Here is a 12,577-nt window from a genome sequence, read left to right as displayed (position 1 = left end):
TAATGACAGGTCAGATTCCTGAGGATTAGCCAAAGTGGCAAATCTAACACCACTTATTCAGAAAGGGGGTGAGAGACACAGCAGGCAGTTAGAGTTTAGCAGCACTTGTGGGAAGGAACCAGCGTTTCATGAACTTGCTGAGGGGGGCAGCCTAAAAAGTGTACTTTGAATACTGATAGCCAATCAGAAAGGTTTCTAAAGGAAAGAGAAAAGGAGATGGGGAGGGTTGCCAAGGGTTCATTATTTTCATATTTTAAAACCCTGAATAGCTTGAAAGGATGATTGCCAGCGGGGACCAGGAAAATTAGTGGCTGTTTGATTCAGGATCAATTTTCAAATCTGCCCGGTTTATAATTGTGCGACTCTCGCTGTCATCACTCATGTGATTCAGGCTCCAGATGTTCAGGGCTGAGTGTCCCCAGGGCTTGCCACCTCTCCGGTATGCCTTCCAGCCTCTTTTTCTTCTGGACTTATACATTCCTGCATAGGGGCATAAAAATAAAAGAAGTGGGGGAAAATCCACTTAAAACCCAGGGTTCAGGTATAAGCACCACCTTTGGAAGAAGTGAATTAAAGTCATACTCCGTATGGATTAAATTCATACTCAGACATGAAGGGCCATGGCCCTGCTCTTTTCCAAGAACAAGTTTTTGTGAGGACAGAGTTCTGAGAGTCCTGGGAATGAGGAAGATAAGGGCATGGAGGGGAGGAGGGGGACACAAAAAACAAATTTGGACAACATGATGGTTTAGTAAGAGCTCACTCTAGTTGCCTGCATTTGGTGTTTATCATTCCTGATGTTTCCTGATGTTAGAATGATGGGGAAACTTCAGAGTTGGAAAGGATCTTTAAGATCATCTGGTCCAGCTTTGCTCAAACTGGGTTCACAGATTCCTGGCACCTACACACATATTCTTAGTAAGTAAACTCTTTATGAGATTTTAAATTTTGTTTTCTTATTTTGATGATGATATAAATATACTATCAGAATATTCAGGGCATCTGAATGCAGACCTGGAGCCCTGTGATCCTCAAGTTGTATTTATGGTTTTCTTTTTTGTAGTTGTTTTGGGGGACTACCCAAAGGGAACTTGCACTTGAGCCTGTTGGGCTGGGGGTAGGTTGACAGGTCCTAATATCACGACAGCTGTCCACCAGGGTGCTCTGTACTCACACTAAATTGTTTACCATTAATAAACACAAGACTTTCTCCCCCAATAATAATTTAAAACTGAAAGACACTTTCATAGACTGTGATTTTTGTTCTTAAAGTTTTGGAAATAAATTAAGGCTTTGATTTGACATCATGGAAATGACATACTATAACAGATGGCTAATGAAAAAGAACAGGTTCAGGTTTAATAGATGAATTATGCATTTCATAAAGTTAAGATGAAATAATATCATGGCACACTGTATGAGCGAAATTTTCAGTAATTTTAAAAAGAAAAATGATATGAGAATTTCATCACCATGTAACATAGAAATATAGACATATCCAACTCCAAAGTAACTGAGGTATAGCCTTCAGCACTTCAGTCATATTGGGGATAGCAATTTAGTTTCGGCCAACAACACTATTTCTTATTTTAAATTAATAAGTTTTTATTGCCTTTTGAGTTTTATTCCTATTCATTTTGTGAATATAACTTTATTTCTATTCATTTTGTGAATATGACTTTATAGTTAATATTTATAAGAAGCTATACCTAATTTTATATTTATACAAAATATAATAAAAATATCTTAAGTCAACAGTGTAGCTCTGCAAAATTTTTTCCCATTACAAGTGGCCTGTATGTACCTTATCCTTGAGTAATGCTGTTCTATCATGATCCTTTATGGAACTGTCTCAGTTTTGGAACATCCATAGTCTTTCCAAAGAAAACTCGATTATCTTGTCTACCTAAATATAGGTTATTCAACATGCTGCTTAGTGTAATTACACTTTCTCTATTCTTATATTTGCTTCTTTGACCACAGCTTCCCTCAGTGTTCCTGTAACCACAGAACCAGTTCAAAATGGTCTTATACCTTTTAAGGAGATACTGGCGTGCTGTTCAGAGACCCCAACCACAAGCCATGCAGCAGAAGTATGTGCAGAGGAGAGAACTTTGACCTCCAGCTGCACCCTGAACCAAAGGACCGGATATAACCAGAACTTGAACACCAGTGCCATTTCAGAAGCAAAGCGTTTGTTGTCCAGGAAGAGCCAGTGTTGACTCCCCTTTGTCATAAATGGCCAAGCTCCAGGTCCTCCAATGAAAACTTGTCCTACCTGTACTGCATTCCTGCTCCCCTGCTCCCTTTAAACCTCTAACCTAGTCCAGGATTTGAGGCACCATTAAGTCTCCCATCTTTTCAGTTGGCATCTCTCAGTGAATAAATCTCTCTTTACTCCAAACTGATGTTTTGGGTTTTGGCCTTTCAAAGTGTGGGACACACAAACTTGGGTTCGATAACATTCCTACATCTACCATAGCAAACTTCTGCCCATTTCAAGATCAGCTCCTGGAAGGCTGCCTCGTCTGTGAAGCTCTGATGTGGTTTTTCCCCAACACCACTAAGCACTTCTTCAATGCTTAGTGGACACTAACTGGGTATTCCACAAATTTAACTCAATTTTGATGCTATCGAGCATCAGATCCCACAAGGCAAGGACTCAGTTCTACAAGACTGCCCTCACTTCCAATGCCAATCACAAGTGCTAGTTGTCACCTGTGCTTCTTAGTGATAGGCTATAAATCTGAGCTTCCCACACGCCCCTCCTCAGGTTCAATTAATTTGCTGCAGGGGCTCATAAAATGCTAGAAACCAGATTACTTACTAGATTACTGGTTTGTTACAACAGATACAAAATCAACAGCCAGATTAGAAGATACATAAGGTGAAATCTAAAGGAGTCCCCAACAGTGGAGTTTCTGTCCCCGTAAAGTTTGGAGTGTGCCACCCTCCTGGCACGTGAATGTTTTCTGGTTTTCTAAGCTGGAAGCTCTCAGAACCCCTTCTCCCCTTTTGGGTTTTTATGGAGACCTCATTAAATAGGCATGATTGATTAGACCTTTGGCCATTGGTGATTGATTCAACCTCCAGCCCCTCTTTCCTGCCTGGAAGTCCCTGTGTGGGGCTGAAAGTTCCAACTCTTTAATTGTGGTTCCCTTGGCAACCAACCCCCAGCCTTAGAGGCTTTCCAAAACTCACCTCATTAACATAAACTCAAGTGTGGTTGAAAGGGGATTCTTATGAATAGCAAGACACTCTTTTCACCTTAATGGCTCTGGAACTATTTCAAGAACCAAGAACAAAAGGCAAAATACTACAAGCAAAAATGCTTCTATTGCTCTTATCACAGGAAATTCCAAGGGTTTTGGGAGGTCTGAGCCAAAAAAAAAAAAAGAGATAAGTTCAGAGATGTACTTCATATTATTAATCACAACGTCACAGAGCTTTCCTTCTCGCCCTGGTGCCCTGGGGTGGTGGGTGGCTCTCTCCTTTGTTTCCCACAACTTGAAGTTTCCACATCTGCTGCAGCTCTCTCCATGGAACACTGAGCGTATCTACTTTCTACCCAAACCTTGGATTTGAGCTTGTCAAAGGTGGGGACTTAGTCTTACTTATCCTTTATTCTAGTCTGTGGTTCATTGTCAATTCTTTTTTTTTTTTTTAAATATGTTTTTATTGATTTCAGAGAGAGGAAGGGAGAGAGATAGAAACATCAATGATGAGAGAGAATCATTGATCAGCTGCCTTCTACAGGCCCCCTACTGGAGATGGAGCCCAAAACCCAGGCGTGTGCCCTGACCTGGAATCGAACTGTGACCTCTTGGTTCATAGGTCGACGCTCAACCACTGAGCCAATCTGGCCATGCTCACTGTCCATTCTTAATAAAAGTTCATTAAGTAAGTTAGATCTCTCTATATCAAAATAATACACCCTAATAGGTAAAACCAATCATCACACCATGCTCTCTCAGACACAGCCTTTCATGTTATTCTTGCAAGAATTTTGTGACATTTATTAAGCTGCTAGAATTACTTTTACCAAGTTAGGGCATCAGAGGAATAAAACATAAACAGGGGAAAAATTTTCCAGCAAGACATTATAAACACCCTTGGAATTTATATGCAGAAGTGAGCAGGAGGCTGTCTCTACAACTGGCTTTTGACCTTCCCGTTTATGTTTGATGAAAAAGGGTTGGACGTTAATTCTTGTTTGAATCTGGCCTTATGATTGGTTGCAAATGGAAAGACTTCTCCTCTCTGCAGGAAATGATGCTATTATATTAAGAAGCTGTTTTATAGACTGGCAAATGGAAAATGTTCTTAATGAAAACACAGAATAATCAGTCTGAGTGTGGGTGAGAAACACTAGAGGAAAAAGGAGAAAGAATACATATTAAGTAGAAATGCCTACCAGCATACTGATGAGGAGAGGGATTTAGAGGTTATTGTAGGGAAAAAATACTCTTCAAGTTATTATCCAAATGCTTTTATGGAGCTTAAAAAGTGAATATAGGAAATGCGTCACAAGTGGAAGGAAGATGCCAATCAATAAAATAGAGGTACGACAGTCTCTTTCTGGAGCCAGCATAGAGTTCACTATTCTGGCTTGTCACCCAGTCCAACCCCTAAACTCACTCTTATTTGTCAGACTACTTGTCCAAACTTTGTTTAGGAAATATGGCACCAAGTTATCAGGCATTTGTTATGATAACCATAGTGGCTCCCATTTACTAAGCCCTGACCTGTGTTCTAAGCTCTTTATATATATTAATTAATTTAACCCTCCCTATAACATGAGGTAGGGACTAATATTTCCCCAAGTTTACTCAGAAAGTGGAGTCACCAAGCAGGTAAGAAATACGGCTAAGGTCACATAGCTAGAGGGTCACACAGCCTACCTCCAGGGCCCAGCTGCCTGGCATCATGCCCTCCCAGTGGAGAAACATGGGCTTTGGAATCAGACCAATCTCCATGCAAATCCTGACCTCTGACCCTTAGCACACCACAAGTTATTTGCTATTTGTGAGCCTCCGTTTTATCATCTTCAAAATGGAAATAATAATATTTAACTTACCAGGTTTTGTGTGGGTTAAGTAAGCTAATTGCATAAAGTTCTTGGTACAGTACACAAAGTAGGCAAACAATTTCCCCACACCTATGTCATCTTTGCTTTAAGAATCTTTATAAGCTGGAGACTCAAGGTCTTGGGAATAAGATATGATGCATGGGGCTGGCTTTATGGGCCTGTGCTACTCAGAGTGTGGATCCCATTGGGTTGACATCCCACTGAGGTCATGGAGGGCTCCTGAGATGTTCAGGATTGGGGACTGGAGAGGATGTCTCTTGGCAGCAGAACCCTCTTAGTTCTTCTTGTATATTCTCTTTATGGGGGATATGGCCTAGGAAAATGAGACTTTACATCAAATTGCTTTCATGAATCCTGTAGGCTTTCTGTAAACAGAATAGAATACTGTCATTACATGCACAAATATAGCTATCATGGTATTGGTGATTAGTTCATATCCTCAGCCCAACTCAGTGGAGCTGCAGGTTTGATCTTCTTGGGGAAGAGGGGAAGATTTGGATGGGGGATGGGAGGAAGATGAGACAGTGCTAGAAACAGTAAGCAACCCCACATTGAGGGTGAAAGGAGGGGGTGGTGCTCACATCCTCAGTGTTCTCCCAGCCCGAACTACCCAGAGTGGATGATGAAATAGATTCTAACTAACTGAAATTTTCTTGGAAACCTTTTCATTGTCCTAGAAACTCCACTCTTCAGACCCAGAATGGTCTCCATCAATATTTAAGCTAGAGTGAAGAACTACCATCAGGCGGCTGGCCCCAAACCACAGCCTGCACAGAAAGGATTGGGATTGCATAGGCAAACTCCTCGAATGCTTCCAGAATTTCAGGCTGGTCACAAAGTCCACCTGGTCATCTCATGAACCTTGGACTAGTGAGAGACTACATTTTACACAATTGAATTTTTTTGGATGTCACTTATCATGTTATTGGGGTGGGTTTTTTTTTTTATATCACATATGCTGAAGATCTACTATATAGGGACATACGTTAAGTGCTTAACATTCAAATACAAAAAACACAGCCCCCCTTTTATAGGAGCTCATGGTTCAGGGAAGGCAGTGAAATAAACAAGTAAAATTACAACATGTGTGACAAGTGGTGCCACAGTGGGAAGCAAGGATGCCTTGGGACTACAGGGAGACACAGTGGGTGACTTGTGAACCGTTTCCTCCAGGAGGAACAGGGTGGGAAGGGTATTCCAGGCAGAGGGAGCAGGGTGAACCTCAGCCTGTAGGACTCATGGATTATTCTTGCAAGTGAAGAGGAAGAATATGAGAATTTGACACAAGCTGAGACAAGGAAAAGCTGGATTATGAAGGACTCCAAATGCTTTGATAAAGAGCTTGAATGTTGTACTATGTATGATCCCTTTATCTGGAAAAAAATGTACAGTGACACACACACATACAACACATTTACATTTTACATTCAACTTCAGGGAGAGTTGTGGGACCCCTGGAACCCATCATTTATGGTCTCCCAGTTAAAACCCCCACTTAGAAGTAGTAGAGATCAGTGAAGGATTTTAAGTTGCTCAGGGATGTGTCCATCCAATGACTGAAATGGAAGCACAAATGATGAATCAGAAGAAGTACAGCCTGCAAACAAGGAAGACAGAACCACAGTTAGGAGCCTGTCATAAAGGTTTAGGTAAATCAATGGTTCTGTTCAATCTCTCCCATTTCATCTTCAAAATCTTTGTTGGGTGATGGACAAGATGCAAAATCACTCATTGGATTCAGAGCTCTCCATCCTTTCAGAGAAAGGTGCCAATGGCCTTAAATCCAGCTATAAGAGAGGTTGGGGGTGGGGTAAGCAGAGAAGTTGCCATCTACATGTGAGATCACCAACCTCTAGGGTGAAGATTGAATAGGGTCGCACCCTGGCAGTTCATCTCTAAGAATGTGATCCCAGAGAATGCCGTCTGCTGCTAATAACCAGAGTGGTATCTCCCTAGATCTCCCTAGGAGAAGAGGACATTTCTAGGTAGCAGGTTCCCTGTACTGGGTGGAGGGGGTGGAGGGAGGGGAAGGACATGGAGAGCAAAGAAAGCATAGGTATAGCAGTGGCACAGGGATTTAGGGATGTGAACTTAATCCTAACTCTTCCCATAAGAGCCTGGGAAAGGGTCTCTGTACTCTGCTTCCTTCATCTATTAAATGGGAAAAACAATAAAAATGCTGACATGCCCTGGGAGGAGTCACAAGGAGGAGATTATAAAGCATGTTGTAAGCACTGCATGAAGGTGATAAAGCAATGAAGGGTGGCTGCGTTCTCTGAAAGACAGCAGAATTAGAGCCATCCTTGATTTTCTGGCAGACTTTGGATTTCTCCCATCAGAAAAGGCCCTCCCAGAAGCTCTGAGACTCAGGGAGCTCTGCATGCCTTTCTCATGGCCTTCTGCAACCGTATTGCCATGGGGCAGCAATATTGTGGAAATCAGAGGAGGGAAAGGGCTGTGCAGCCAGGACTGGCTATATTGTAGATGTTCTTCAAAAGTTTGTGTTAAGCCCGACCTGTGTGGTTCAGTGGTTGAGCGTCGACCTATGAACCAGGAGGTCATCATTAGATTCCTGTTCAGGGCACATGCCCAGGTTGTGAGCTCAATCCCCAGTTGGGGGGGCGTGCAGGAGGCAGCCAATCAATGATTCTCTCTCATCATTGATATTTCTCTCTCTCTCTCCCTTGCCCATCCTCCCTGAGATCAATAAAAATATATTTTAAAGAGTTTGTGTTAAATTGAATTTCATCAAAGCCAAGAGGGCCTATAGCATTTGCTGTCCCCCCTGCAAAGCGGGCACGAGCTGCTCGGAATAGTTTAGATTCTCAAAGTCGCGTTGCGGCAGGTGAATATGCCCATCTATCCAATTCCACGCCTGCTGTTTTTCCTTAGCTCATCCTTCTACATAAAAGAATGTGGAAATGATGAGCCCTGTTGGAATCCAAAATAATACAACATTCCCCTCAGGATCCCAAATGCTTGCTCTACATACTGATCCCTATCGGGCTTGGATTTTTTTTTTTTCTTTTTTCAAGAGTCGGGTTTTGGCACCATCCCTGCCAGTTGCACTGGACTATAAGAGGAGGGTAGCTACAGGTAACAGATTATTTCCAATGCTGCCTTGTTATTTGGAACTGATTTCCCATATGTTGTTGTTGTTCAGATCCTTGCATGAATTTTCTCAAATATTTTTAACATATGTCATATCTATATGCAGATTTTAAATTATGGATGCCTTCCTCCAATCGTGTTCGAAGGGGAAAACATCCGAGCCTAATACTCTCAAGCAGGACCACAGTCTCCTGGGCATCAGCTATCGTTCAGGTAGACACATCTGGTGAAATGCATCACATCAAATTAGTATCAAGGGTATTGAGACTCGGAGACTACAGGCAGACGACCCCCTTCTAATGTACTGCTTCTTAGATTGTTGGGGAAACTTGAATCCCAATTCTCTGGTGAAATGAGTGATACTAACATGCCTGTTCAAATGCTCAAAGTGAAGATCAAAGCAGCAGTGTCCAAATTGCCTTTGCAAACAAAGCAGCCCCTTGCATCCCCCTGGGGATCCCGTGCTAATTTTATCAACTCTCCCTGGCTCTTCTGCTATTAAATAGCAATAAATAAATGTGTGTGTTTTCTGGGTTTGCCAGTGGCTTTTTTGTCTGACAAACAAGCTCATTTCCTTTTAAGTGTGAGGTTTTAGTCCAACTAATAGAATTAATCTATTTTTAATGAAAATGCGAATGGCTTTTACTTAGAAATCTACCTACCCTTCTCCCTCTCTCTGCACCTCCCTCCCCCAGCGCATTCTCTGAACACATACATCCAGCCATGAATATTTCAATACATCTTGGGCTGTCAGATCAATATAGGCAACTCTCAAGCCCTATTGATTTTCAGAGGTTTGACTCACAAGGGTGCTAAAATATTTCTTGGCTTATGAAACCTGAGTTAAAGAGGCTTTGCTAGCCCTTCAACTTTGACCAAAGATCTTTGTCTCCTCCTCTTCCCTCCTCCCATATTTCTTTTGCTTGTTCTCTCTCCCTCCTTCCCTTTGCACCCCTGCTTCCACTCCCCCACCACACACACACACACACACACACACACACACACACAGCCCTAAGATGGAGATTTATGACTAAGCAATAAGTCCTGGAGAAGCAGGCACTATTTCCCCACTGGGTCCACTTCAGGTCAGAGGGAGCAGAGGCGAGGGAGGAGTGTGGCATTGAGCACGATCAGCCCCCATCCATCTCTCTGCAGAGACTCTGCCAGCTTTCCTCCTGTCTCTCTGATTCATTTATCAGCACAGCCGACTCCTCCCCCTGTACACTTCTGAAGATGTAATCCCAGAAGGCGACCCTAGCAACATACGAGGAATTCCCCACTGAGGCACAGGAGCTGAGCTGCTCCATATGGGTAGGAAAATAAGCTAATTATACAGTCAGCCATGTCCAATGCCAGGATGTATGTTGTTATAAGTTTATCCAGCCCAGTTATGAAGCCTCGAGCCTGAGATGCTTGGAACATTTAATGGACTCGTTCGTAGTTGACCTTCTGTGATGGGCATTGAATCAGGAGCTTGGAGACCTGGGTATGAATTTCTTTGGCTAGTCCTGGGATATTGGTTAAATCAAATCACTTCCCTGTTTGGGTCTCTATTTCCTCATTTGTAAAATATATGTATTTATTTTTAGGACACGAAGTTTCTTTTAATTATTATTATTATTTTTTTTTTGGAGGGGGAAGGGACACCACACTTCTATTCAATTAAGAGAAACATTTTAATCAGCACAAAAGTCTTTTTTATTTTTTCCACTTATCATGCCATGAATCATGGGGAATGGGTTCCAGCAGCTCAGGCCCCTTTCCTTTGGTTCTCACTGTGCTTCTCTGGGTGGAGCAGGCTGGCGCTTCAGTTGAACCAGGTACCTTTCTCTTGGGCTCCCTTCTTTCTCTGATCATCGTCCTTCACACGTTTCAAGATGCTATCTCGGCTCTTAGAGAGCTTAATATGTTCAATACGTACATTAATTCTCTTGGCAAGAATCTTGCCCTTACCTTGCTTGTTTACAACAATGCCCACTGCATGCTGGGTGACACGGTATCTCTTCCAGTGTTGCCACGGTAACATTTGCGGGCACTCCTTATTGAACAGCGCCCATTCCCTTGATGTCCACAACATCACCTTTCTTGTAGATTCGCATGGATGTGGCCAAAGGAACAACTCCATGTTTTCTAAAAGGCCTAGAGAACATATAGCGGGTGCCCTCCTCTTTCCCTTTGCGTCAGTCATTTTGGAGAATTACTGGAAGATGGTGGTTCTGGCCAAAAGCTATTTATTTATTTAACACATTTTTATTGAGTTCCTCCTATGTGCCAGGGACAGGGGGTAGAATGGTAAACAAGACAGATAAAGGTCCCTGCTCTCTCTCTCTCTTTTTATTGTTGATAGTGTTACAGATGTCCCACGTCCCCCTATTTTGCCCCCCTCCCCCAGTGCGACCCGTCCCTCCTCTCTTGAAACTTATGGTCTAACCAGGACTTAAACTTATGGTCTAACCAGGACTTAATGTTTCTTCTGCCTCTGGACTCCCTCATCGCATGCCTCTCCGTATTGCAATGCATGTTCTATATAAATATGTTATTATGTTTAGAATCGGATTCCCGACTGAACTGTGTGCTACATGTTGGTCTGGATTGTGCCTACAATGTGGGAGATGCTTGTTCATTAGGTATCAGTTGAATAATTGGGCTGTTTATACTTTGTGCCCTGCCCAACATCAAGTAGAATTGAGATAAAAATCCTGTGTGTGGAGCCTCAGGGGAAACACTTAGCAGTCATGGATCCTGCCCTGATGGTTTCATCTCAAGTCTTTAGTAAGTAAAAACATGTAAAAGGACATGCAGGAAAGTAAGTTATAAGATGTCCATAATTGTAGCTGCCCTTGCAGTAGAAAGTTTGAGATGACCAAAATGACCCCATGGCCAAAAGAGACAGACAAAAATCTCTTTTTTGGAGGACAATCACATTTTAAGTACAAGTATGGCAGGTTATGTAGGTAAGGAGGTAGTAAGGAGGTAGCTCGTTTCTTATGGCAGTGCAATATATATTTGCATTTAAACCTTTAAAAATTAAATTTATTTAAAGTTTTCCAGGTTTGAGATATAATTGTCATAAACGTTGTGTAAATTTAAGGTGTGCAATGTGATTATTTGATATACATATATATTGTGAAATTATTATCACAATAGGTGTCTGTCAACAGATGAATGGACAAAGAAAAGGTGAGATATCTATACACAATGGACTATTATTTAGGCATAAAAAAGGAAATCCTCCCATTATTTGCAACATGAGTGAACCTTGCTAAATGAAATTAGACAGAGAAAGACAAATACTGTATGATTCCACTCATATTGGAATATACACCAAATGGCCAGATTATTATGATCTCTGAATGCATAATAATCTGGCCACTCAGTATGTGTATGTATGTGTGTGTGTGTGTGTGTGTGTGTGTGTGTGTGTGTATATATATATATATATATATATATATATATATATATATATATATTTTAGAGGCCCAGTGTATGAATTCGTGCATAGGTGGGGTCCGGCCAGCCTAGCCAGGGGGAGGGGACATGGGCGGTTGGTCAGCCGGCCTTCATGTTGGTCGAACTCCTGGTCGAGGGGACAATTTGCATATTAGCCTTTTATTATATAGGATATACACTGAGTGGCCAGATTATTATGCGTTCAGAGATCATAATAATCTGGCCACTCAGTATAAAAAAATAGAACTCATAGAAACAGAGAGTAGATGGTTGTTACCTGTGGCAGGGGTGGAGGGAGGGAGAGAAGTGGGTGAAGTTGGTCTAAGGTTACGAACTTCCACTTGAACCTTTTAATGAAGTCAAGTTTGCTGCTATGTGACCCTGAGGAACACTCAATCCCAATCAGTGGCCTGGGTTGGAAAAGTGGCAGAACGTTCTTTCCCGCGTTGACATTGCTTGATTCTACGTGTCATTGTTGATCATGTATGTGCGCTCAGAAACGCCTCCTCCCTTTTCTCTCCTACTCCTCCATCAGCCACCCAGTGTGAGCATCCCTTTCTCCAGAAAGCCTTCCCTGGGAGCTTTCTGCACCCACGGGCGAGTGAAGTGCCTCTCCAGTGCTTACCCCTGTTCAATGGTAAGTTTTCTCAGTTGTTTCCACCACTAAACTCGGAGTTCTTCAAAGGCAGAAATTTTGGGTTATTCTTTGTTACATTTCTAATACCCTGCTAGCACATTGCTGGCACACAATAGGTACTAATGAAAGTTTACTTTGAATAAAATTCACACTGGATGAATGAAGATGAATTGCAGGTTGGAAATGTATAGGGCAGTGGGGGAGAGAGGTTGCTGGTGTCATTCCTCCTTGCTATTAAACCCGCAACAAACATGTATGTAGGGAAAGAATTAGAATCATTTACCTTCTGT

This window comes from Eptesicus fuscus, chromosome 6, assembly GCF_027574615.1.
Source record: "Eptesicus fuscus isolate TK198812 chromosome 6, DD_ASM_mEF_20220401, whole genome shotgun sequence".
Classification (NCBI taxonomy): Eukaryota; Metazoa; Chordata; class Mammalia; order Chiroptera; family Vespertilionidae; genus Eptesicus; species Eptesicus fuscus.
The sequence above is the reverse complement of the archived record's forward strand: the minus strand, read 5'-3'. Positions refer to the sequence as shown.